The sequence below is a fragment of the Platalea leucorodia genome, assembly GCF_965183815.1.
Source record: "Platalea leucorodia genome assembly, chromosome: 3".
Lineage (NCBI taxonomy): Eukaryota > Metazoa > Chordata > Aves > Pelecaniformes > Threskiornithidae > Platalea > Platalea leucorodia.
Genome location: NC_138825.1, coordinates 28,098,556 through 28,126,516, shown reverse-complemented (window position 1 = coordinate 28,126,516; position 27,961 = coordinate 28,098,556).

Sequence of the window (27,961 nt, the reverse complement as noted above, 5' to 3'; positions counted from 1 at the left end):
CAGCTTCAGTGCTGCTTTATCTCAGAAAGTCCCTCAAGGGGCTGTTGTGCTCGTCAAAATTCACCAGGGCTCCAAATCCTGCTTATCTCGGTGAAGACGAGGGTGGACTGATAGGAAGGCAGCTACACCATCTTCCGGTTAACTGAAGATTTCCTCTGTCTGTTAGCACAGGGAAGAAAGACTGAGTGGAGATGTGATAAACAGTATTCAAGGATATGAAAAGTTGTTGCAAAGAGGAAGGGAACAAGCTAATCCCCACATGCAAGGCAGATAGGAGGAAAAAAATGATGTGTTCAAGCAGGAGCGTGAAAGACTGTGAGTAAGAAAGATTAGAGTAATGTTTTCGGGGCGGCATTTTCAGTGAGGGAAGTCAAGTGCAGGAAAAGATTGCCTAAAGCAAGTGTGAAGTCTCTTCATGGAGATCTTTAAAGACAGGTAAGTAAAACTTCGGTCCAGAGTGAGACGGGCATGCTTTACCCTGCCTCACAGTTCCTGACAGGTCTATTTTTGTTACAGTCCCTTATCACTGGAGGAGTTGTGTATACTTCCAGCTAGAGATCAATGACCGTATCTACTGGCATTTCATTGAGTAAGTCACCAGAGTTAACTTAGCTAATCCTTGATCTGCAATTACTTTGTGGCTGCAAGAAGTTGCACAACTTTCTACGAACAAAAGAACATCTCCTGTTAACACATTCAACCATTACTTGTCCTCCCTTTGACAGGACATCTACCACATCAACAATTTAAACTGTCCTCCATGGACATCTTTACAAAAATACCATATTGAACAAAAAAACACCATACAGCTGATTCAATCAGGAATATAATTACGTTAGTGGAAATATTTTCATGTAGTGGCTGAAAATGACTGTGGGAGTGGGCTTGGGTTCAGTTTTGAGGCTCAGTTCTGAATGGTAAGGCTTGAATTTGGAAGTCCTTTTTTTTACAGGCCTGCCAGGCAGGATTGGAAAGCTTTCAGTACTCGGTAAAACCAAAGTAGTAGTATTAAGTGAATGGGATCAGGAGAACACAGCCCATGTTATTTTTCCCTCCTATGCCTATAAAGAAAAAAATTAAGGCGCCACAAGGAAACTTGGGGATTGAATGGATTTCTCCTCAGTGCCGGCAGAAACATCAGCTGGGATGGAGACCTGGAGGTCCCATGCTTACAGGAAGGGTTTTGTCTGTTTTGTTTCGTAGTCAGTGCTACTTGGACTCCACTTCTTCTCAGACAGTTGACATTTGGCTACATGTTTTGTCAATATTCAAGCCCAAATGTGAATAACATCTGATAATGGAAATTTTGGGACAAACTTCTGCTTTTGGGTGTGTGTACATTTGGACCCACATATGACATGTATTTCTTACCCATAAGCTCCCAAATAAATAACAGAAATGCAAGAAAAAAATAAGTTTAATAGATTTCTTTTCTCAATGTTCCTAATTAAAAAGCAAACTTACCTATTTGTAGGTAACAGTTCAGGATAACAGAAGTGACAGTAAAAAGCTATGTTGGGCCTCAGGTGTTGGAGCACAGCCATTTTGCAACTAATGAAGCAACTATAGTGAGTGTCAATAACCAGGGGAACACTCTCTTTCCTTTAGGCAGATGTTCAGGTTACTGAATCAGGCCAAGTGAGGTGGGATTTCTCCTAACCAAGTGTTCCGTCTGCACCATCATTTTTTCCTCCACACCACCCACTGAGTCTTAGCTTTCCATGTCCTCCAGCTGCCAGCTACCACAGCTAACCTTCCCAGAAGCCGAGTCCCTCCCTTAGCCCATGGCTGCTGTCCATCATTGGCTTTGGAGCAAGTGTTCCAAACTTATTCCCAAATGTGGGTCCCCTGCCTGGTACGTAGCATATTTTGCTACTAGCCAGGACACCGGGGTGGCCTTTTTTGGCTACCTGTTGGATTGGTGAATTCATTGCCCCACTGCCCTCAGGACCCTTGATAATGATCCCCATAGGCTTTCTTGATGCTTAGCAGGAAAGCAGAACTGAACAAGTGTAGACCTCCCTGCTGCTGAACTCGGACAATAGGGCTGCTCATAATACCAGCAGATGTTTTTGCTTTTTAGGCCATACAGGGCAAATTTATTTTCCTCTCAGGAGCAAACGCAAGCATAGCCAAGACTAAGAAATTCAGAGCTAGCTTCCGGAAACCCGCTATTGACTTATGCTGCAAAGCAGTATGCTTAAGGTCCATCAATAATGAGGGTCTTCTGGTTAGTCCAGCAAAAAGCAATGATGTGCCTTAGGCATCCAAGCTGGGCTTAGTTTCATACCCGGCTCTGCTTAAGCATGGTATACCAGATAATTTCTCTGCTTTGTGTATCATATTTGTAATGGCATTGAGTTCTCTTCACCTTAAGGCACTGAGGTGTGAAAGCTGTAGCCCTCTGAAGTCCTCATTAACATTATACGTACCCAGCGAACCTATATTAATTTTTTACATTTATTAAAAAAACAGTACTTCATAAACTATTTTTGGTCTTTCTTCTACTTCTTTGTGCTCATAAAAGCACTAAAATTAAAGCAGAAATAAAGGGGGAAACGCATTAAACTGCTTAAAGTTTTTAGTTCACAAAAACTTTTAACTGGATTTCTTGTTTGGATTCAAAGAGGCAAAACATAAGACTTTGATGTTCTTCATGTGCCTGTTAAAAGAGAGAGAGAGAGACTCACTAATAGGAAGAAGTTGGCATGGAGCCCTCTTTGACACAGCAAGCACAATGTAAAGGATTAAAGGTCTAATCTAGAAGATATATTGCACACTAAACAGCGGAACCATTTAGGAGAACATTAAATGGCACTTAAGCTAAACAGTTGTCCTTGGGAACTGCAGTTTATATGTGACTGCTCTAATATCCATTTTAAGCTTGCAGGGCTTTGAAAACAAGATGTCATTGTTTTATAAAAACACACACATTTAATCTTCCCTTGTGAGGCTGTTCTTGAAATATCTGGCTGCCGGACTGGCAAAACATTTCGGAGGAAACAAATGGGGCTGGTGTCAAAACTAGTACTGTTGCGCTTTATTTCTGAAGTTATTTGCATGTGCTCAGTTGATTTTTTTTTTGATCCAAATAAGCAAACCACAAACTTTTTCAATGATAAAAGTCCCATTTAATTTTTTTAACAGTATTCCCACTGTTCTATAAGCAAATAATAATAATAATACAGTTTAAGTAATATGAGAACACCAAGAAAGTGGTCAGTTCTACATTCACTTGTGTTCTGCGTTCTTCATAAATTAATATTTGTGGAACTATTAGGAGGCTTCAGCCAAAAATAAAGACCACCCAGAGCAAGGTTTCAATTTTAGTATTCTAGGCACAGGTCATTAAAAAAAAATCTTACAAAAAAGCCTTCTTCTGCACCATGTACAGTACATGGATTTTCATGCACATCACTCAGTAGGCGTGTGAAGCATATTCCACTCCTAAAAAATTACAATGCATGCTTTTATAATTCATTTATTATTTTTCACCAGGGAGAAATCATCCTCTCCACCATGCAGGCCAGAAACAGAACAGGAAAAAAGGCAGCAGGGAGGGGATTGTGTCTTGCAGAATTATACCGTCCAGTTTAAAATCTTCCTACTTTTAAACTGATGATCTAGAAAATGAAACAGAGAGAAAAAATTATTTTAAAAAATGTAACTATGTATCTGATACCTTCTGTCTTGTTACTTGTATCAATAATGGTATTAATCCTTGACATAGTGACTAATCAAGCCAGGATATCCCCTGGATCAAGTCATTATCCCTAAAAGCTATCTGAAAAAATAATGGTACCATTGTGGTCCTCATGGATAGTTTTGGTTAAATGAGCTAGTAGTCTCCAAACAGTTCCCAGCAGACAGGCAATCCCAGCTGGTTGCCTTGTTAACTACTCCAGAAGAGAGTCCAAAGGCAAAATCAGTGAGGAGAGCAACCACCTCCCGCAGGGCTGGGGTGGCCTGAAATCACAGGTGGCTTCGGGCTGAGGAGCGCGTACAAGGCATTGCCGGATAGGCTACACGGTGTCATAGCCACAGAGCAAGCAAACAGAAACCCTCTGCCTCCAAGCAGCATTGCAAGACGGTTGCGGGAGAAAAGTTAACAGTTATTTTTATAATAACCTGCCACCAGGCTCCTCAGTCACCAAGCCCATTATGCTTATGGTCATTGTTAGCATGTCATTAACTGCTGGAGTATCTGTGAAGCTGCTCTTCTCAGACCCAGTAGGAATCCACTTAACTGGTTTTTAATTAAAAGCAGCAGCTGATACCTCATGGAAAGCATTCTTTGTGAAGACAATATGGACTCAGTCTGTGCTATGTGCTTGCCATAGTTCTCTGTCCCCGTTTGATACCAGTAGGTAGATTTGCCCAAACACAGTGTTGAGATGTGCAAAGAGCAACAGCAGTTCTGAGGCAAGCTTAGCACTCAGGTTTTGGCTTGTCTAGACCACAAACTAAATGATATCTAGGAATGATATAAAGGCTTTACTAGAAAATGATTTTGTTAGATTCTAATTTTAAATGTTTCTGGTCTGAAATTTGGCAGTGGAGCCAGATGGTGTTAATCCCAGGAGATCAATTATTTCAGCCATCCTCCTATCTCTCTCCTGAGAAGTCTTCTCAAAATGGCTTCTTCTCTTCAGTCCTTCTAGGTATCCATGCCAGATATCACCCCATTCCCAAAGCCATAACTTTCCTTTCAAGTAAGACCACTCCAGCACCATGAAGGCTCTGCCCTAGCTGTTTCTGTCTCCATCATGCACTACTCAGGCCTGAATCTTGGGCTTCCAGGAGTCTCCTGAGATCTGCCCTGGATCCAGCTACACCTCATGGAGAAAGCTCAGAGCTGTGTAGCAACCATAAGTCTTCTGCTTATAGAAAAATAGGAAATATGAGAGTAGAAATTATATGTTTGATTAGAACAACTAATATCCTCAGAACAAATGCCAAACTTGCAGGCACAGAAGAAGCCCTTCTGCATGTCTGAAACAGAAACAAAAAATTTCAAAACAAAGGGCAAGTAAATTTGATTCATTATGATATCTTAACCTGTAAAACATCTGAGAGAAAATTAGTCTTCTTCCTGTCTACAGTCACTTGACTGCTGTCTCTGCAGCCTTCAGTAGAGTCTTTCCTCTGCTTTGCAGTGTTTGACTGAAAAGCCTCGTTGTTAAACTGAGTCTCAGCACACACAGACAAGTCTTACTTGTCCTTTGTGTGTAGGACAGCCCAGGCTTTTCTTTATTTTACCTTTTTTGCTTTTACTTTATTTTTTACTTTATTTTTATCGTTATAAAATGCCAATTGGTTGGTATTTCTGTTGCTTTGTACATGTTCTGCATCAGAGTGATCTCTACCCCAATCAATGATTGTACCAAAAGTTCTGGAGAGAACTAAAAGGCTCCATGGGGTAAAGGGAGGGGCTGGGGATAGAGAATCTGGGGAAGGAAAAAGATTGGCTTAAACAGGAAAAAAATATAACACTTAAATGGAGTTTATTTAGGCAGCATTATTCACTGTGGACTACATAATTTTGGACATTGAAATTTAGAGGAATTGGACAACCTCAGAACTTTTCCAGATTCAGAATCTGGTAGACACTGGACATAAAATGTCTGTGCTGAGCAGAAAATTCTCCCAACAGCAGTTGGCTGCTCCCATGCTGGAACAATGCATACCCACAAATAGCAAGTAACCAAAACACTTTCCATTTCTTAATAGGCTGTCTGCTGTTAATTATTTTAGTTTCTTGCTGGGAACAATGGAGGTGGATTGGAAATGATGGCTCAGAAATTATGAGAAATAAATAACTAACTATTTTTAATGTTTTGGACTTCACCAGTATATAATGCCTCTTGTCAGAAGATCTCAAAACACTTAGGAAAGGGTAACTATTAGTATTATACTCAATTTACAAGCTAGTGGAGAGGGGCTAGGGAGTTAATATGGTGTTTAACTTTGAACAGGGTGCAGGGATGGCTTTTGCTACAGCTATTTATAGAGGATTTACACGACTGTAGTGTTTATTGTGTCTTTCAATAAAAAGCAGCTGCAGAAACACACAGCTGGCAAGCTTCAATACCTGTGAGATACTGAAGACATTATCCAGAAAGCTGATGCACAGGTACAAGGAGATTCACATGCTCTCTGCAGCACTTTAAGTATTGCTTTTCTAACAAAAGTCTGAATTAATTGTAGATGTTTATGTTGTTTATGTTCAAAATTCTCTTCCTCTGCCTGTTTAAAGCCAGATCCTCATCCTGATATAAATCATCCGACTGCATTGTTCAAGTTCTTCAGTTAGGTCTTTGCTGCAGAGTTCTGCAGGCTCTGGTACAGGTATTGTTCCCAGCAATTCCCAATATTTCTTCAAGGTTAGCAGTGCTATTGACCCAGATTTGTTTGCGTAGCTATCCATGTGGGCTAGAGGCTGTGAACTAATTGCACTGCAGCTGACACGAGACCTCCTTTCTCATGAGAAAACAGTGCAAAAATTGACTCTATGACCCCCTTCAGTCCTGTTACGGACTCATCTTTCTGAGTCCACGATGCCTCTCACTTCTGCCCACTAGCAATGTAGGCTATATACTGTCTCTGTATACACATCGTGCAAGAGAGACGCAAAGAAGAAAGGATCAAAGATGTGGCCATAAGCTGAACATCTGCTTCTGCCCATGATCTGTTTTCCTTGACATTTTCTTATCTCACATGCCTTTCATAAACTCCAGAACTTTCAAACCAATCCCTCCTGTCTTCCACTGCATTATCCTGTCCTGCGCTAAAAGAATGAATGCAATTTATATGTATCTAGAGATTAAGACCCCATGGAGAGGTTGCAAAGGAGATATGACCACTGTTATAGCCAAAGGGCTAGAACAACACTGATGAAATTGCTGCCTAAATAAGATGTGGTAAGTTTTACATCTCTATTTTATATTGTTTATATTTTTTATTTGGATTTCTGTAGGAGATGAGTTGGGGCTTAGAACTTTATTCTTTAAAGGAGTCTTTTGTGAGAGGCCATGTAAAGGTCAGCAAAACTTGCCTTATTAAGAAAGAATGAAGAGGAAAAAAAAGATAAAAAGAGCCTGAAGGTGCTTTGATTGAAAATAGCATGCTCAATTGCAAAACTGGATCACGTCTTTTTATCTGGTAAGACAGTGGCTTCTGTGCTCACTGACTCTATTTCAAATCCTAATCCTAAAATTTCATAGCGGGGCTCATCCAAAAGCCATCAGGATCACTTCCACAGTTTTCTGTGAGCTTTGGATTGGACTCTGCCCACATGTATCCAATTAGAACGGTCACTCAGACTCTTGAGATCATCTTCCTTTCATCCTCTTGCACCAAGAGTTAGGGTTTCTCAGGACAATACGATATGCACTCTCCATCAGCAATGCTAAGAGTAGTGGATACATAAAAAAACCACTGGCACCAAACAGCTAATACATCAGATTTCGCCATAACTTCACACTGTGTTCAATCCTATTGACGTCAGTTCTGTGCAGTGTTTGGCCCTAGATTTTCCCACAATGGGATCCCATTCTTTTTGCATGAGAATATGTCTTGGACAAATTGCCATGTCACATGCATTCAAAGGGCCATGATAAACCCTCCATCTTTGCACGGGGCTCCCAATTACATCAAAGGAATTTCTGCATACAAAGCAAGGGTAAAATATGCCTCTAATTTAAGGTTAAATTATACCGTTAAGGCATGGGCTAAAATAAGAGGCAGCAAGGAAGCTGAACCACATTAGGGAGTACATCCAAAGCACTGTGTCTCAGAAATAATGCAGTCCTTTATACTACAAGCATTTGGCACAAATGGGGAAGAATTTTTGATGTGCCTTTTCAGGGAACAAGCTATCTCCTTTCCTTCCTACCATGCATCCCCACTGGAATGCAGAGAAAGAGAAGAAATTAATGATTTAATATGCTCTTTACCTCTTTCAACACTGATTCCAGGCAAAGACTTGTAGGCCTGGTCCCCGATTCCCGCACACCAGCCATCCACAAAGACTGTGAAAAGACAAGGATGCTCTTATTCTCTTTCCCCCATTCCACTGTATATGCACTTCTGAGATGAACAGTTTAGCTTCTGGGAAAAAAATCCAAAGGTGCTTTTTAGCAGTGAATATTCTGATGATTTATGGGATCATATAGAAGAAACGTTATGCATGTACGTATGTTCCTTGCATATGTAAGTATGATTACAAAAGTAGAGATGAATTGTTATCTGTAAGAGTCTATGCTGATAATTTAAATAGATGCTGGCAACAGCACAAGCTTCCTAAACCAGAGTAAAATTTGAAATGCAACTTTTATCTGAGAATGCCATGAAAATACAACCGAGGAGATTCTGCAGGACCAGATATTTGCTGCCACGATTCAAAAACTGTGTGCAAAGTAAAGTCAAGGCAAGGGTGGCAGAATCAGCTCCCTGCTCAGTCTTTTATTTCTCTTTTCTTTTACCTTAAATATGTTGTCTAGACATCAGTAGCAGGTACCTCAAGAGTTCACCTATGGTAGCCTCGCAAATAGCACTGTGCTGGGAGCTGCTACAGTTCCATCAGGTTGCATCTTCTGGAGTAAGGAAAAGGATCACTACATGCCATGAGATTTTAAAACTATTCATGGTAACTCAGTTTGCTCATTGCTATCCACAGAGCTATCAAAAATACAGTGATTTGGAAGATTTGGTGTAAAAGACTCTAAATTGTGTTATGGGAGGATTTTAAGGAGGATTCAGTGGATTCAAGTAATTTATGACTGTATCTGACCTTAATTGGGGTATCCCAAGGTCATACATATAAAAAGCAGTGCCTCTTTCCATGGCTTTGGTTTTATGAAATACTCCTTGTATAGTTCATGACAGTTCTAACTTTTCACAAGACACTCACAAATTAGAATCATCTTCCTTGTGGGCCTGCTAATGGAAATCCCCTCATACAGTTATTAGTCACTGTCTTACAATAGCTTCTTGTCTCTAAGTACTTTGATGTTGTACATAAGAGCCGTGGATCAATTACATTCATTTTTCCCATTACCGAGCAAATATTTGGACATTTTCTGCTGAGTTGATTCAAGACAGGACTAAACCAAAGGAGTTGCATACTGTGCAGACATTTCTAACCTTCAGAAGCTGAAGGTTTTGTGACCTGGGAGAATTAATAGATGTTTATTCTAGCAGGATAAATGGAAAAAGACCATTTCTATTTTAAGGAGATAAATGAAAAGCAGGGAAGATGGGGTTTGTTATGACAAAATTGTTCACAAGTGGCATGCTGAAATGAGGAAAAGCAGTTATGTATTTATATTATAATCCTCACGGAATGTTTGTCAAGAAAGACTCAAGTGGCAAAACGCATTATTAATTTTTGTGTTTCTTCTAAAACTAGTCTGCTAAGGTTGTCTCCATTGCAAAGATTCAAAATACACCTATCTTCTGCAGTGAAAATCCAGAACTTTTTCATTAAGATGTGATTTCTTCCAACAAGGAGAACACATATAGCTATTTCTTCTTGCCTGCTTCAAACAATAGCTGTAAGTCTTCCACCACTGTGTCAGAAACACATTTTGAAAATATTTCACTTGCCAGGATTCTTCTGCAGAACAGAAGAAGGAAGGCAAGCCAGCTGGCATGCCCAGCAGTGGCAATCTCAAGTGCTTACCACGCTCAGGAATGTTATAAAGCAAGAGCAAACAGACGGCATTCTCCAAACATGGTGCTGCAGTTATTCCTCAGCTAGTACTGCTCTTCTAAACTTACTCAAGTTCGCTACTAACACTTATGGGAATTTTGGCTCGAACAAGGGTTTCATTGAGAAGAGACTAGTGCTCAATTTGGTCATCAATTTTTCATTAAATCTTTTTTCAGCAGACAAGACAGATTCCCTGAAACCACTTTTTCCATAATCTGGAAAGGAATTTCTGTGACTGTGGTATAGACAAGCTCTCTGTTAATTCAGCTGTATTGCTGCTCTGGTACTGGGGATCAGCTGTATGGAAAGACAGAACGGCAGTTTGTATGGGCTTTGCCTTCTTCCTTCAGAGATCAGGAGCTGCCAAATGATAAGGGTGAAGAATCCTTAGAAGTAACCCCAAAAGAGGATTTCTCCCCAGGAAGACTGTGTGCTAGTCTGTGAAGCAAAAAGACATTTCTTTTTGTCTAAAAGTTCAGGAAATTCAGATAATGAAATTATTGTCAATATTATCTAAATAGGTAATGGATTTAGGGCCATTCAGAGAATGAACACGTGAATGGATAATGTATTTCATATTCATTGCAAAAATATGCTTATGATTTTTTTCTGATGGAGTTTTAATATTTTTATTTAAGCCTTTCTGAAATAATTTGAGCTTCTTATTGAGTATTTCCATTTACTGAAAAGCTGACATTTAGCCAGAAAACCTTCTTTGAAAAATGACAGCATTTCAATCAGTCTGTAAACTATTTCATTAGTGTTGTGTGTTTGGAATAGAAAATTAGTCCGGTTGGAACCCTGAAAAAGAAAACAATTAAAAACTTACACATGCAATTGTTTTCAAGTCCTTAAAATCCCTGAGTGAGCCTTGGTATGAAATTATCATATCTGTCATTTCCAAGAGAATATCTTATGTCACAAATGTCAATGTGTTTAGACAGGAGAAGGTATAGTTTAACACTGTTATCTGCTGTGACTGCCAGGAAGGGCATAAATCACGGTTATCTGGAGGCCTGATGCTGTTCCATTTGTGTAAATTTGAGTCAGGAGAAATACCACTGCAATCAATGGACTGTACAATTGTGCAGATAGCAGGACAAGGGTGCCCCAAACACATTGTGTTTTGTACATTTTATCTTTCTTTACCCATTTTCCTGGCTTCACCTCCTTTTCTTTATTCCTTAAAATGAAAGACTGCAAAGAGCTACAACTGGAAACAGCCTTATCACAGGGCACCACCCTCAAATCAATGTGTCTTGTATGAGGCATTGTCTTGAAACTCCCCGCCAGGACTTGAACCGAGGACAAGAGAAGCTGGTGCATTATTGCATTAAGCCTATTGTGATTTGTAGCTTAAAATGCATTATTTAGTTTTCATTAAAAATGGATTTGCAGCATATGCAATTTCAAAAAATAGGGTGAAATTTACTGTCTCTTTCCATTTATGGCTCAAGCACTTTGTTGGAGGCATCATCATTCATCACAATGTCACCTCATGATTGTTATTTTGCCTGCTGGGTAGAGGCATTTTAGTTAAAAGTGAAAGTACCAATTGTGCTAACTATAATTATATGTTTGCAGTATATTGAATAAAATAGATGTGGTCTGGGACTTAAGTTAAAAGCACAAATTCTGTGAGGTGCTGAGAGCATCCTGCCAGATGCTGTGCAACCTCAGTTCCCATCCAGGGTGATGGAAAGCTAACGTGCCTCATCTTTTTCAGGGTCAGGCCACTGACAATTAAACAATTCTAGCAAATATGATCTCATTCTTATTTGTCTGGGACGTTATGAAACACAACATGAAGGAAGTTCAGATGTGGTAGCAGAACACGAAGCACTAACACACCCAGCGTGGTGCTTGAAATGTGTTCCTTTATAATCCTATATTTCCCAGACAAACACTTGTAAACATTGAAGTAAAACAAAACACATTTCCTTTTTATGAAAAAAATGCCTTAAAAACCACAGGATTAACAACACCAGGGAAGGACAATCCCCTGAAGGGCCTAAATCTTGTTTCCAAAACTTGGACTGAGTTAACTGCATTTAAGCTGAAATTTTTGATGATAGAGCATGGAAAATATTTTTTTGAAAAGACATATCATGGTCAAATATACCCTGAACAGATTCTGAAGTGATACCGCATGATTTGAACACTCTTCCTGATTACAGAGGACATTCCAATGGTCAGGGTGGGAAATGGGACTCAGACATCCTGGATTTGGTTTCTGGCTTGGCTGCAGGTTTTCCTGCATACACGGGGCAAATCACTTTATCTGTCCTGTGTTGTGGTCTCGTGGCTAAAGAAAATAAATCACATTCTGCTTTCTTCAATTCAGAAACAATACAGGTGGGAGAACGTACATGCCATTCCTGTCCCCACCCAAAATCAAAGACAGAGCTAAATACATGCTGAGGCGATAACAGCTGGTAATGCTAAACTATTTACACAGTAAAGCAAAAAACATTGTGGAAAAATTTGCTGTGGTCAGTTGTTTTGTTTGTTGAATCACGTTATTTTTAAAGGTAGACAGAAAATGATGAAATGGTTTATCAGATTTCTCTTCAAAGGTTGCAAAAGGCTCCTCCTTTAGGCATCTCATGTTTCTCCTACCCAGGCTGTGCCCAGTCATCCAGTCAGAAGAGTAAAATTATCACACAAGTGAGCATCCCTGGAAATGAGGAGAATTATATAGACAAAAAGTCTAGTTCATGGCGAGGGAGCGTAAGAAATATAACACGGGCCCAGACCAATGTCTCTTTGACAGTGTGTTATCTCTGGCAGCAGGTTCAATTAAGGCAGGGCTCATCCTGCACCCTTCTGAGTGTCTGCTCTTCAGCTATTGCCCACTTCCCATCTGCCAACATTTAGCAACTTAAGTACTTTCTGAGCCACAGGCAGCATGTAAACCACCACTTATTAATACCCAACAAAGCATCTGATCCTCATGAATTTGTCTAATCCAGTAACTTCAGGAGAAAAAATCTTCACCTGTTTGTCCTTCACAGCACCCATCCCATGGCAAGGAGTTCTACAATTTAATGATGTGCTGAACAAAAAAATCACTTCCTTTTTCTGTATTTCCCTGTTGTCTAATAAGATGGCCCTTAGTTCCCATGCTGTTGCAAAAGTTTCATATCTTCATAATTTTAGATATTTTCACCACACTACCCTTTCAGTCATCACTTTTGCAAGTGAAAGGGCATTATCTTTTTAGGCTCCTTTATAGAAAACTCCTCTGATTATTCCTGTTCCCATTATCTATACCTTTCATGCTATCCTGACAACGGTGCTGATTTGATTAATCGCAATAACAGTTGATTGACTGACAATTTCATATTTGAATTCTTCCAAATCTCCTGTGTGAATACCGTCTATTGTTACTGATTTGTTGTGGTACTGATTTGCTCTAAAATCTCCGATGCTCCAATCTGGGAGTTTGCACAGACTCATTCTGTGTAAAGAATGACCCCAGTGTGAAAGACTCCCACCTCATTTACAGAGGGAACCAGTGCAAATAATTCATTTAGCTGTTCCATAATGTCTTTATCTTCCTTTGCTGCTTCTTCTCATCCTGCTAACTGTCCAACTGTGCTGCTTCTGATGTATATACAAAAGGCTTTACTGTTAGCTCTCATTACTTCTGCAAGTTGCTTCCACTAATATTTTTGGCTTGCCTTGCTGTGGTTTAACATTTATTTTGCTGGGGATTATACTCTTCCTCTGTTTTCTTTCTTCGGACACAGCTTCCATATTTTGGAAGATGTCTTTTCATTTGAATGGTGTCTGTTACACTGCTGTTTAACTACACCAGCTGCTTCTGGCTGTGGCTTATTCACAGTCCATTTTTATCAGTGCTATTGATGACTGGCATACATTTATTCTTTTAAAAGTATGCATGCTACTTGCAAATATTTTACTCTTTTAACTGCTATTTCCAATTCTCCCTTAAAGAGCTTCCTCATTTTTGTATAATTCCCCAACTAACTATTTTTCAGAAGTATTTTGGTGGAGACTTATATGTTACTAATGAACCTGAAAGTCTCTGAATTGCTTTTTAAATGTTCACTAAGCATAGAAATCAGACAACAAAACAAAATGATGAAAGGGCCTAAGGAAAGCTGTCATGAAAAACATCTGATGCACGTACTAACTCAGAGGTTAATGTTCCATCAGTGTTTGTTTCTTAAATTTGCACAGATCTACATTAACATTGTCCACAGCATCATCGGGGCGGGGCAGGGGGGCAGATGTAGAACCTAGTATTATATATTTACATACCAGAGAGATGGGCATGCTGTAAGAACTCAAAGAGAGTGGTTTTGGTTGTTCCTGAAAGCACATTAATGTAGATTTCTATTATATTAAATCCTCGTAAACAGTTCGTGATCAAGGTACCATACTGAATTCTTTGTCCTCTACAAAAGGATTTTAAATTATCTTTGCAAAAATCTCAAAGCATAATTAGATTCTGATGCCTGGCTAAATGGAAACATCAGTCTGGCTGCATAGATTCCACCTTTCGTGCAAGATGCAGTATGGTAAACCTCCTTCAGCAAATCTGTGTGTGAAGACTACAAATTAAGCCACAATAGATTCTAACTGCAGCTTCAGCCTTTGTGCAGAGCTTAGGAAAACCTCACATAGTTTTTGTGCTGTCTCTCTTAGCAAGTTATACATGGATCTTCTTAAAGTAATACATGGAAATACAACACAATGTAAATGTAAGGGGCACATATTATTAATGCAGCTACTAAAACGAAGAATGCAATACAAAGAATGTCATGTTTGCATAAAACTTGAGACTTGACTGCTCTGTTGTTAAGTATCCCTTGATCCTTTTGCAGGAATACGACCATGCTTGTGCCATGCCAAATTTCTTTTCCTTAATATCTGTAAGTATAAATAAGTATTTATGAAGCAACTTCTCTGTATTTCTATCTGCTTTAAATAACATGTAAATCTGTGTTTCTTTTTGAGGCCACGTTACGTATCTTTCACAAACAGGAGAATTTATGTAGATAATGTACCACATACATACTATATGTATGTGTATATGCAAGTGTATAAAAATACATGTTTAAGGTTGCTTATGCATGTATGTTCTACATACATAATGGTGCAAAATAGATGCTTCTTTTTTCAAGAGAGTAGGACGACAGTATTCCTGCCAATGTGAAAGAAGAGCTGAATTAGTTCTTTATTTTCCACTTTGAGATTTGAATCTTTTAAGAAAGCCAGTAATTTTTTAAAAAATGGAAGAAATAAGATGGGAAGACTGGAAAAACAGATGTCATTGTAAATGACAAATAAGAATGCAATCAAGAAAAATGTCCGTTCAGAAATTTTCCAATCATCTGATGTGACTTTTTTTTGTATGAAAGCTTGAGTAGAGTAAAAGAATAACTCTGAAGTAAATCTCACAACTCAAATAATGTATTATGGACCTAATCATTTTATTTTAAATTAAATTTAAATTTAATTCTTTTTTAAATTAAAACGTTGCTTAGGAGAGGAAAAGACATACATAAAGGAGAGCTTTTATCAGAGATTTTGTAATAAGCCTAGTTCTGAACTCCGTGAAGCAAAGTGCATAGCCCACGGCAGTTGACCTAGAAATCACTGCTCTGAAATGATATGGGGAAAGCTGACACTATCCTCCCATATTTGTCAGAGGTACTCAGGTTTGGGGTGATCAAAAATTGCTTTAAACCATTCAGTATATTTCTGGTTTTGTTTCTCACAATATTATTGAACCAACTTTTTGTTACTACAGACTGAGTCAAAAGCAATGAAACAGCAAAGACAGAAAGACTTGTATGTTTAGCCAGAGCCACGCTTTGTCATTTTATCATACAAACTATGTCAGCTGGCGGCAGCACGAGTAATCTAAGCTTCAAACAATATCGTTCGGCAGATAAACCAATGCATACAGACAGAAACAAGCTAAGTCTATTTTAGACAGCCTAATGATCAGTAGTTTTTTCTAATAGCTTGTCAGACTTCAACCTGTCAAGCCTGAAGATTTAGGGACACTGATTCACTGGAGATTTCCTGATTGCATTCCTGCTGGGCTATCTACGAATCACAATAGGAGACTCCTAGGAAAAGGGGAGAAAATGGATCGCCTTCAGGCCTTTATGAGGCACAGGTTATTGTCATGCCTCAACTAAATCCTAATTACTCTGATTAACAATGCAAGACTGTCACTACTCATGCATAATAGTGAAAAAGTTTGCAGTAATGACTATGAAATTCTGCCACTTCTGCTCAGGCCTCCACACGTGCCTCACTGGGGCTTTGTCCGCCCTGCGTGCCATTCACCCAGCTGCTGTTTCCAAAATAACGTTGCCAGGGTGAGCCCCATTTGCAATTCAGACCAGACCTGAGCATACTCAGTGGGATCAACTGACTCACAAGATGGGCTGCAGGATTTAAAAGATATTAAGAAGTTACTGGCTCTGCAGGTCAGATTTCTTGCTTCTTCATATTAACTTTCCTCTTAAAATCAAAGGTCTATGGTGGGTTGCTATTCAAATTTAATATCATCTTTCTGTATATATATACATATATATATAAGTATCTTATCCGTCTCAGAGCTTTGTCACTGCTCATCTGTTAAATATCTCTGAGTATAATGGAAATAATACCTCAGGCAGGTGTCTGCAACAGCATATACACATCTACTTAGAAGGAAATGTCCAACAGTTTAGTGAGACTTATACCATTGCTTTCATTTGAGAAAAAAAAAAAAAAGAAAAAGCTTTTAAAATAGGGGAAAGACTTTATTTCTAGGGAAAAAGCGTATTTTGATATGCATACTCTAGGGCAGTAGATTCAAGTCATGTATACTGCTTTGCTAATGTCCCAGAACCCTTGCCCTCTCATCTTCTGTTAACTCTGTGGTCTAATCCTGCTGTCATTAAAACCGACTGCAAAATTCTCTAACAAAGTCCTGGTACCGCTGGAATTACCAGCAACGTTCCCATTAGCACTGGCGGCCGGGTCCAGTGCCGGGGAGACAGGGGCCTGGTGTCCAGGGGACACGGGGAGGAGGTGGCAGAGACGAGGGAGAAAAGGTTGTGTCCTGCCACAACATTCAGCAGCGGCCAGGGTGTGGGACCGGACCCGGGAACTCGGTTTAGACATGCACGGTAAAAATGAATGTCACTGTTACTGGTTTAAGGTGGAAACGTGTTCCTCCCCCTCTGACTGGTAAGCCCTGGCTCCTGCTAGCTGCCGGTGCTCAGCACAGGATTAGCCCATGCTGGCTCCACGCTGGCATAACGCACGTCTTACCCCTCACCTCTGCACCAATATGCATTAAACAGAAAGTGTTGGAGTGTTCAGAAATGAAGCCTATAAAATGAAATCCTCAGTTATGCTCCAGTAGAAAAAAAAAGTCATAATTAAAGCTCTTACTTTTTTCTTTTCCCATTTTAAAGGACTTATCCTGGGAATTGCTGGATGCTTTTTTGCCACATCCCGCAGTTGAGGACACACAATTCTGAAAGAGGGTTTTGTCCTGGAAGAGCAGAAAATACTGCCACTTCTTTTGTGCATACGTGCACAGTCTTCCTCCTGCCTCTCAGTCAGTGCATTTCTTGGGCCTCTCGGGTTTGGTGTTTATCAGGTGACCAGTTGAAAAGGAAGGGACATTTGATTCACCTTGTTTAAAACAAAATTTCAAATTAAAACATAAGAAAACAAAATACAGTAACGGTCTGCTTTGAAAATACAGAGCGGTTTGCCTGTCAGAAGTGGCATGCTGGTTTCATTAAACTTTCTCTGGAAGCTCCCTGGGCAGCCAGGCCAGCTGGCAGCCCTCTGCCCCTTCCCGGCATGCCTGAAGCCCACAGTGCTTGGTGCCCAGGCACCGCGCAGCCCTGCCTGGCCGGCCGGCAGCTAAAGGCACTGACCGGCAAGAAGGCAGGCACTGACACAGACTGTCCCATTTTGCCAGGTATTTGGAAATGTTGATGTTTCATTCAAGCGCAGAACAAAATGAAATGTTGACAACCTGGAATTTCCCACAAAACAGACATTTCCTTTTCCGGACAGCTCTAACATACACACACACACACACATACGCTTGCAGAATTATTAACTGCTGTGTAATGACACCAGACTATATGCCCACTTCCACCGTGTGGTATGGAGGGAATCCAGCCCTCAAAAATCCTGCGTTAGAGCAGCCACCGGAGAGCCACAGAGCCTGGAAAGCAGTTCGGTGGCATAACTCTTTCTTCATGGAGCAGCCCGGAGCTTTGTGCAATGTCACGGTGTGAAGCATCTGCTGCGGAGGAAGGAGAGCACTGCTGTGTCTGAGGAGCCTACAGAGAGCGACTCGACACCGCGCAGTCTGTTACTTACAGAACAAAGTACAAGAAAGACATCACTGTTTGGATCAGCAGTGACTCTTTCTCCATCCCCTGTGAGTCCCTTTTTTTTCCTGTTTTTTTTTTTTTACAGGAGCAGTTGCAAAGTGCCAAAAGCTATCAGAAAGTCTGCATTACATCAGGCAAGCTAAGTGTACTGACCCTCTGGGCTAGCCCACAGGGAAGAACAACAGGAGGGAGATTGCAGAGGAAGATAGGACTACTTAAGTAGCAATTCATTGTGAACCACTTTTCTAAGCTGTTGATAGAAGCATTAAGTGTGAGAGAGGAAGGGGACTTATCTTCTTGCCCAAGCAGAACCCTAATGACTCCATAATGACTGCTAAATAATGTTGCCAATAATCTCCATTTAATTATACAGCTCTAGCGTGTCCTAAAAAGGAAAGAAAACACAAAAGGCGTCTGCAGTCCTAACATACCCAGTAGTGCCTTAGCTTAGTTCTGTAAAATGCATATGGGTATGGAGCATGAGTTATTGCCTGGCAGATAATTCACTTCCCATCCTTCATCTCCTCTGCAAAATTCACTCATGTGAAATAAATTTGCTCAGCTCTTGACGCAGCCATCAATAAATGCCGTGTCTGTTGTAGCTTGTGAGCATCCAGGTAGGCTCTCCTCAAGAGAGAAATATATGTGATTTCACAAATCTACTTTGGAAGGCTCTTCAGAAACATTTTATCTTTGACCAGAGGGGACTACAAAAGCAGGGTGTTTAATGAACACAGCACCAGTTCATGTGAAAGTTTGAGGAATATTTTTCGGACAGATGCCTATTGTAAGAGCTGGTGACTTATACAATGGGCTTTTTAAAAGCCTGCAAATATGAATTCCCTCTTTATCATTATTAATTTTTTTACAGATGCTGAAAGTCTGAAAATAGGCCGGTCTTTGAAATAACAGCTTAATAGTACACTATGCGTGCAACAGGCTAAGGAGAGTATTTTCTTTAAGCACAAAAATCTATTTTTGGCTTAATATTCCAAAGCTTTCCTAATGCTCAGTTCACTAAAATACTTCTTCAGGCACAGCCCGGATTCTCGCCAATACAAACACTGGTTTCATCTGGAATATTCAGCAAGCTAATCGATAAAAAACATGGCATAATAGGTGAAGGATCTGTCATTTGACTTCCACTACCAGCTCAGGAGACTTATTGTTATTATAAATAATACAAATTAGGGAAACACAAAGAACCAGATTTCCACTTACTGTGTGGAGAGAGAGCCAAATTCTGGATTTTGGGATTAAATTGTAACGTGCAAGCCAGCGAAGCAGGAATGAAGAGCACCTTCAGAATGGTATTTTGATGAAAACATAGTGTGATTTCAACCAACAGCTAGTACACGTTTAATTCTAGCTATATATGTTAATTATGCTGCCTTTAAAGCTCCAGCTGATGAACTTTGTTGGTCATTCTTTTTGGTAAATTTGCAGTCCATCACCTGTCCTATCCCTCCTTTACATGTATAGAGCAGAAGAAGTAGAAGTGTAGGTGTGAATATTCACAAACCAGAGTATTACCTTAAATTAGTTGGGAATTATATTTTTAAGGGAAGAAGGTGTTGTGCTAAGTAGCGGTTGAAAATCTGCCCTGTGTTAGCATCTTATAAACCTGATGGTAAGCATTGATTCCAAAATAGGGGAGAGATGCAGAAGGCCAGTGCGGGGAGCAGACCCGTCTGCTGGAGCTACCTTTCCTGTGCCTCCAGGGCCACGGCTAATCGCCACCCCCCTCGGAAGGGTATAACACTGCACCTGATTATAATACAAAGCTAACAGCCTTACAGAAGCACTGGTAAAGGAGGCACAGTCACATCTGCTCATCTCATTGCAAAGATCACAAAAATCTGATGGCAAGCTCATGCCTCCCCAGTTCTCCACGCGAGGTCCCCTGGCAAAGGGCAGGCAGGGAGAGGGCAGGAGGCAGGCTCCGTCCTAGCACCCAGCAGCTTCCTTTCTTTACCTGTGCAATGGAGATAGAGAAGAAAAACAAAAGTGAGCAGAAGGAGATGCCAAGAAAAGAAGCAGAGTTCGGTGCAGAATAGAAGTCCCAAAAGGCATTGGGAAACGAGGAAAGGCTCTGTATTCCTCCAGTGGAAAATATTAGAGCATGTACATAGTCTGAAATGCCCTTATTAGACAAGCAGCAGCCATTTCTATTTTCCTAACCTCATTCTTTTCCATTAAAAAGTAAAATAAAATTGTCCAGTTGATGTGATTCAGCTCCTGAACTGGCTTTTCTAGAGGTAACGCTTCCTGTCTGAGGTACTGTTTCTGGCCAGCTGGATTTCCTGGCTGAGATTTTCAAAGTCACTTAGGGAACCTGCGTGTTCACACATGTACCATGAATTTAAACAGGCACTGTCATCTGAACCCCATGAGCAGATGTGAAATATTCTTTTTTATCCCTCTCTTCTCACATACTCCTTATTTGCTACATCTTTTATCAGTTTCTTTTCTGTTTTGTTCTTTCTTCTCATAATTTCTTTTTCCACTAAGACTCCTCACATTTCGCTCCCTACTGATTTTCTCTCTCTCTCCTTTTCTCCTGTAGCTACCAGCTTCCTTTGTGTCTTTGACTTTCCTTTGTCTCCAGATGTTCTCTCTCCCCCCATTATCACTCCTTTGTGTCGCTAGTCTGCCCTGTCTGGCCAGTTGCCCCGTATATAAAAGGTGAAGCAGCTCTCCTGTTCCCAATATGACCTATAAAATGGGAATTCCTTGCAATGCTCCCTCTCCAGCAGTGAGGCTGTGTAGATCATCCAAGCTCCATGCAAGAACGTCAATATAACTGCAGAAACACCCTCTGCAACATTCTGTGGGGTGGTAAGGCAGGGAGGGAGAGAGGCTGGGTGAAGAGGAATTGGCATACGCCTGCTTTTCTTGGTCACAAATCACTATCTATGTAATGTTCAAATGGCTTTGAACACTGATACATGCACCAGGTTGTCCCACTATGTCCCAGATTTTCCACTGGCATCTCTAGCGTGCTGCAAAGGCAAGCTCGTGCCTTTGCTTTGCAGGTTCAGACACCTGCCTGACCATGAGTTCCCAGGAGTGCTCTTTATGCCTCCCTATGTATTCAAATGTTGGCATTTGTACCCACTCTGTATCACTGAGTTGGAGCTTACTCTCCTGTATCCAGATTGTGTGGTAAAATGGGAGGGTACAAGCAGCTCAACTGGGCGTCAACTGTTCTCAGGAATGAAGCTGTGTCTTTAATACTGTTCATAGTCTGGAACAGAAGCATACTGAAAATAATGAAAATCAGGCAGCTGAATGCACTTTTGCTTCATTATTCAGAAGAAAACCGTGCACTGATGTCAAGCCATACAACATGTGATTATGCATTTGGCTCCATAGGCACAAAAACCCATCACTAAATTAAAAAATGTCTACAATGTTATAATCATGGATTTTTTTTTTTTATTAAAAAAGAGACAATTAATGTGTCTTACTATCCATCCGAGAGATTCAATATTTTAATTCTACATTTTAGCCTAACACCCAAACCACTGCACAACCTCTTACTTTAAAATATTTAGGTCCTTTGAGGTCAGGGCTTCTTTTTGCACTACTTACAAAAAGCTGTTAGAGTCTGCCAATTCTACAGTACAACATTTATAGCAACAGGTCAAAAGACAGTCCCTAGAGGAATTCAGCAGCCCTTTGTAGTAAATCAGCAGTCATCTCTTTGATAAATGTCTCCCGGGGCCAGCAGTAACTGTTCCTTGGTGCTGAAAGATAAAACAGCGGACTCATAGGAGGCGTGTAGCTCAGTGAAAGTCACACAGCAACAAGTAACTGGTAAATAACTTCTGAGGAAGTTACAGTTAACCCCGTGCCCATGAACACTGAACTTTAACAGCTCTGGAAAACAAGATGGAAGCCTACCTGGGCGCGTGAATTCGGGTGTGCTGCTCGGATATAAAATGTGCAGCACCTTGGAGGATAATAAGGCAATTGCTCTAACCCAAATGAGGGATATAAAACTTTTTCATGTGGATAAAACCCTCTCCAGACCTTCCTATTCTGATGGCGTCACGAACTTCTGTGTTCAGCCTGTTACTTGATAATTCTGTTAAAACGCAGGCCCTACAAGCAAAAAGCAGGGGTTCCTCCAGGCTCCATTTTAATGCTCCAGGGGCCGGTCCTGCAGCTGCAACCGATATGAGCAACCTCTGCTTACAGGACCACTGTTCACACAAAACTCTTTTTTGCCTTTCATGGCCAGATCTGCTCTACTTTTCAGCCGTACTCAAGCCAGTGAGAATATTTTTCACTGCCGTAAGCAGGCCCATGAAGAGATGCTGCGGACTAAAGAGGCACAGAAGGGCCACTGGCTGGCTTGGGAGGACAAGGGTGAGGTTTCTGGGTCAGTTTTCACCCGGCAGAAGCAGTGCTCCCCTGGGAGGTGTCATAGCAGCCCGGCATTTCAACACCACGAGAGGGTAGACAGCGTTGGAAGCCACGGCAGCCTGTTTGCAGCCTGTCAGTGCCTCATCATTTTAACCTCAGAGAGGGCGAGAGCTGATTAAGTCACACACTTCCATGGGCAGTCGGGGCTCTGGTACCCTCAGCCCTTGGGCAGGGTAAGGTTTTGAATGACCGGAGTACTTTGTCACTGCAGTGGTTCACGAGTTTCTACCACTAGAATAGCATAGCGGAGGATGCCGGTGGCTGCGTCAGAAGGAAAATGAATAGGTTGTATAATTCTTGTGGCCGAGATTTATGGGCCCATCTCATCAAGACTAAATTGATGGTGTAGACTCAAATGAAAACTAGGTGTGAGGAGCAGCTTAATTTGACAGCACGAAAATTTGTCCCCTGCTGGCAAAAGAATCTCTTAACTTTTTCTATTAAAAAAAATTTAGTCTAGTTAAAAAACTGGAATAACTCCCATCCAAGCCATCAGATCATCATCCAGGTACTGGAACCATGCTAGGAAAAATATTATTTCATATTCTTTTCTTCCCAACTCAGTATCTGGCCTCTTTCCACCAGGAGAGGGAAGGCCTCCCTCTGAGAGGAATGGCACCAAGCCCTCAGCAACTTTTTTTGCACATTTTTGAGGATTGCTTATTATAATTCCTTTTTTGGTGACATTTCATGTATATTATCTCAGGAGCAAATGCCCATTGAGACTGGTTCATTAAAGATTTTCTGAAAATGCCCTGGGATTTCTGGTAATAGTCTTCGGTACCTACTAACAAGGGAGATGTGCCTTTACAATAGGAAACAGAGCACATGACTGTTTCTGAAACTATTTCGTTAACTATGCCCTTACAGCTGAGCCAAAATTACTTACACACAAGCACTGGATTCTGGATAAAAGCGGCTGTATTCAGGGCTAGGCATTTACACAGGGAAGTTCCTCCAGAATAATAAATTATACCAGAAGAGATATAGAGGAATCATTATTTCTGGAGCAGCAACATTTAAGAGTTCCCTCTGTGGATTCACACTTAATACACACAATACAGAAGGAAGCTATTTTGTGGTCTGGAGAAGGAGAAGTTTTAAAACATGATAAAGTGCAGGACTAACGAACCACTGAGATCTGCAGTGTCTCTTGCCTCTTTATATCTACCATATATTACTAAATACAATAAAATAAAACTTCACACGCAGGGACCAATGAATAAGGACATAAAATGCATCATTATGGCATGCTCTAAGGCCATTTTAAAGTTCTTTTTGTTGATGTAAAATAATATAGGCTACCTAGGACTGTAACTAGACTGTATGGATAAACGTAATACAGATGAATCTAAGGTTTATTGGGAAGAGATCTCATGGTCTCTACTTTGCTGATGCTTGTGAGAAAGAGACCAGGTTATTAGTGTAATTCTGGATTCCTGCTGTGACAAGGATGCTCTCAAGTCTGCTGTTCTTGTGCATTGTAGACTACTAAAATTTTATTTTTTTCCCCCAAATTCCCATAAAAGTGTAGGAGCTCTGGTTCTCTTTAGATCCCAGATGAAATGCTGAAGCCCAGAATTTCCCCTCCCTCCCTTCTTTACCCCATTTCCAGTGACATGCACGGCCTGCACCATCCTATTTTGTCCCAAGGGCCTCCAGCACACTCAGCCAGCTATGCTCAATGGTGTGGAGGAATCAGACTGGGTTCCTCCAAAAAATCCTGCCTGTTATGTGAGTGAAGTTTCCTTGAGTACAGTAGCCCTTAGTATCCTTCTTACACATCTGCATGGGGATATTGGACAATTTAACCCCAAACAGGAAAGATGAAACAGCATAAAAATTTATTTCAACATCTACAAAGCATAAACTAGTCAGGACTCAGATCCCCTGGTTTATGGTGCCACCATGCTATCTCAGAGCATGCTTACATGAAAATTCACTGCAGTCTAGTGTTACTAAATCTTCTCTGTCAAGCAATTATTTCGACTTGCCAGGCTCATTGCACACCCCCCATACTAATACCTAGGTCCCCATCAAAACCAAACATGCTTTAAAAACCTAACCTAAATCATCAGCAAGTACCTCTTTATGCATGTCCTAGTAAGACAGCTGCACTTTTCTGCTTAACCCAGCTGACAAAAGCTGCATGAGACAGTGTTCCCAATCAAAGGTGTTTGGCTGTGGACACATTTCCAGAGAGCAAATTAATCCAGACTTTGAGCAGGTTTAGAGCCTTTTCGGTTAATATGCTATTATCAGGAAAAAAAAAGAAAAAGACACCACAGAAGAAATATGCAGAAGGTACACCACTATATAAACAGGAAACTAAGAACAGAAGTTTCACAGACCTTTATGAACCTTCCTATGCCTACCTGATTAACCTCTGTAGTACTCTGACGTTAGTATGCTTGGGGACATGAAAAAAGAAACTCTCAAGTAGATTAGGTGCGTAGTTCAGTATCTTTGGGGAGGGGAGGAACGGTAAAATGTATGTCATAGCAGGTTCTGCCTATGTTTATGCCCGCAACATCTTATTTATGTGGCCAGGTACGTAGGTAGGCACATCCTCTTCTACAATATGGAAGTATCTACAACCTTGGCCATGTTTAACTGTTGTATTTGAATATCAAAGTGTTTGGTAGCTGAATTTCAACCATCTGAGTCTTGAAACCCAGCAGGGAGGCAGCTCTAAAAAGCAAACCAAAAGGGAGCCCCTTTCCCCACCTCCTTCCCTGCAGCGCTCTCTGAGCTGGCTGGAGCAGCACAAAGCTTGCCTCCGGTCTGGGCTATAGCTTACATAAATGCATTTCTAACTTTCATAAAGCTGATTTCAGACAGCGTAAAAGAACAGATGGGCAAATGAGGGATATAAGGTCAATGGGTGCTTGAAATCCACAGTTTCAGAAGATTGTTTCAGGTGCTCCTATTCCTCCCTTCTTGCCCCTCGCTCCCTCCCCTTCCAATTTCCGTGGCTTTGCAACCACATTTGTCTCCCTTTTAACATACCTTTCTCTCCCCTGCTGCTGTGTGAAAGACTCCCACAAACCACAAGATAAACTAATTTAGGGCCAGATTTTCTGGAGTGCTGAGTTCCCGTTTAGGTCCCCAAATACCTGCCAGGTTTTCAGTAGTTTGGGCTGTTGGGTATTGAACATTTTTGCAAAATCTGACAATTATTTACGTGTTTAACTGGGGTATGAGGTCTTTCAAGATTCTGGCTGTAGTCTGGGGTCCTGGGATCCCTTGACTAAAACTGATGACACACAAGGATTAGGAAAAGCAACTACATGCAAATTGCTAACAAAGCAGCAGTTTAGCTTGTGCAGACAAAAAACTTCTTTTTTTCTCTTCTGGAGTATGTTACATTCATAACCTACTTTTATGTTATTTACAACAGAAATAGGCCAGAATGAACTACAGAAATAAGTCAGAGTGGACCAGGCAGAGAAGTGATTATTGACTCTACCTTGTGAGCAGCTCTACATTTTTGAATGAACTGCACTTTGGTATAACAGTTTTGCTGCAATAATTCATCTCCACTACTTTCTAAGCATCTCACTAGAATATTTTCTTCTTGCAGAATGCTAAGAAGGGAGGATATAGCTTTCTGTAGTGTTGCCTTTTGAATTGATGTATGTCATGACAGCCATCCCAACTCTCAAGCTCAGAAACATCTCAGGTCTCCCAAAATCATGAGATTTTAAAAATACTTGGTCACCATTGACTTCTTACTATTTGTCTCCTGCCTTTGAAGTCCGTTTGAGGTCACAGTATCAAGTACTTGTCCACTTGCAAGGCTAGAAATGCAGCCTTACAAAAAAGAAATCTGGGATTCCCAGACAATCATTTGGGTACAGGAACTAAGGATTTATTTGTGAAACTCAGGATAAAATCCTGAGAGCTGGCAACATTAACAGTGTGATTGTTACTGCAATTAATGAGAGTTTCAGGAACACTCATAGGAGATAATAGCTCCTCTGTGTGCAAAATACTTTTTCCCATAAAACTGCTATGAAGCTTAGCTTTGTATGCAACTGCCAACATGAATTAGTCAAGAACAATTCATGTCAAACGATCCTTATTTCCCACTCCAGTAAGGCAAGAGATTTTGCGGGCAGAAGAGCAGCATAAGATGCTGTATCTCAACTTCAAAAAGGTTTTTTTTTATATTGTCTCAGGTAACATTACCGTAAGCAAATTAGGGAAACAAAATAATATTTGATCCAAGACAGATGTCTCTATGATTCAGAAGTATTGTATAGAATTGGCTGAAACAGCATACTGAAAAAGAACCGAGCAATCGTTCATTGTCAGACTACAAGGCTGTATAATGTGGCATTTCCTAGGCATCCCTCCTGGGCCAGTTTAATATTTTCATTAATAAAATTGCTTCTTACATTTTCAAGCAATAAGAGAGCTTAGAGGGGGTGCAGGCACACTGAAGAAGACTAGGCTTCAGAATGACAGAGGAAGTGGTCAAATGGTCTGAAAACATAGTAGCAGGATGCAATCCTAAAAAAAAAAAAAAGGAATAGGATGCAATTTAATATGCACAATGGCAGGGCTCTAAACAGTCAGGAATAACCATTTGCACAAGTTCAGAACAGGGAATGATCACTTCTGCAGAAAGCGTTTTGGGGATAATAGTGGTTTACAAACTAGATATGATACCATACAGCTGGAAATTTAAGAAAAAAAAAAACAGGGGAGGGGAAGAAAACATCATGTTGCATGGTATAAACACTTTTGTTGGAAACAGGTAAAAATCCTTCTCCTCTGACTAGTGCTGCCAAAACTGTAAGTGAAGTTCTGTTCCAAGTTTTAGGCACTGGATTTCAGGGAAGAGGTAAACCCATAGAAAGATAGAACTGAAGAGAAATTATAATAATCTTTCTTCAAACAAGGTAGCACAAGAAAGAACAGTGTCACTACAACTAGGACAGAAAAAAATAAAGAATCTAAGTAATAAAGTGTAGATTTAGGTTTGTCTTTAGCTTTAGGACAATTTCTGATAAAGATAAACAGCTTTTATAAGAGCAATAATTAGACAACGTAATGAGAGAAATTACATAATTAACTACAAAACAAAATCATCTCATTTTGTTGTGTACCATTCCTGCTGAACGTGAATAAGTTCGTGTCACACCACACACAAACTGCTCCAGGAAGCTACCTGTAGTGCAGTTAAACAAAGGTTGCAATTAAAAAATGATGCAGAGGTACAAGTTAGGGTGTAGGTGTGTTTTAGTATTTGTTTATAACGCACCAAACAAGCTAAGAATACCTAGATCATTCTGTTTCCAACTATTTGTTTTCAGTTATTGTTTCATTCCATTTGTAGAACTGGAATCAGAGACATAAATAACTAAACTAATGTAGGGCAGTCCATAGGGAGAACTTAATTTTAGCTATCCTGTTAGAT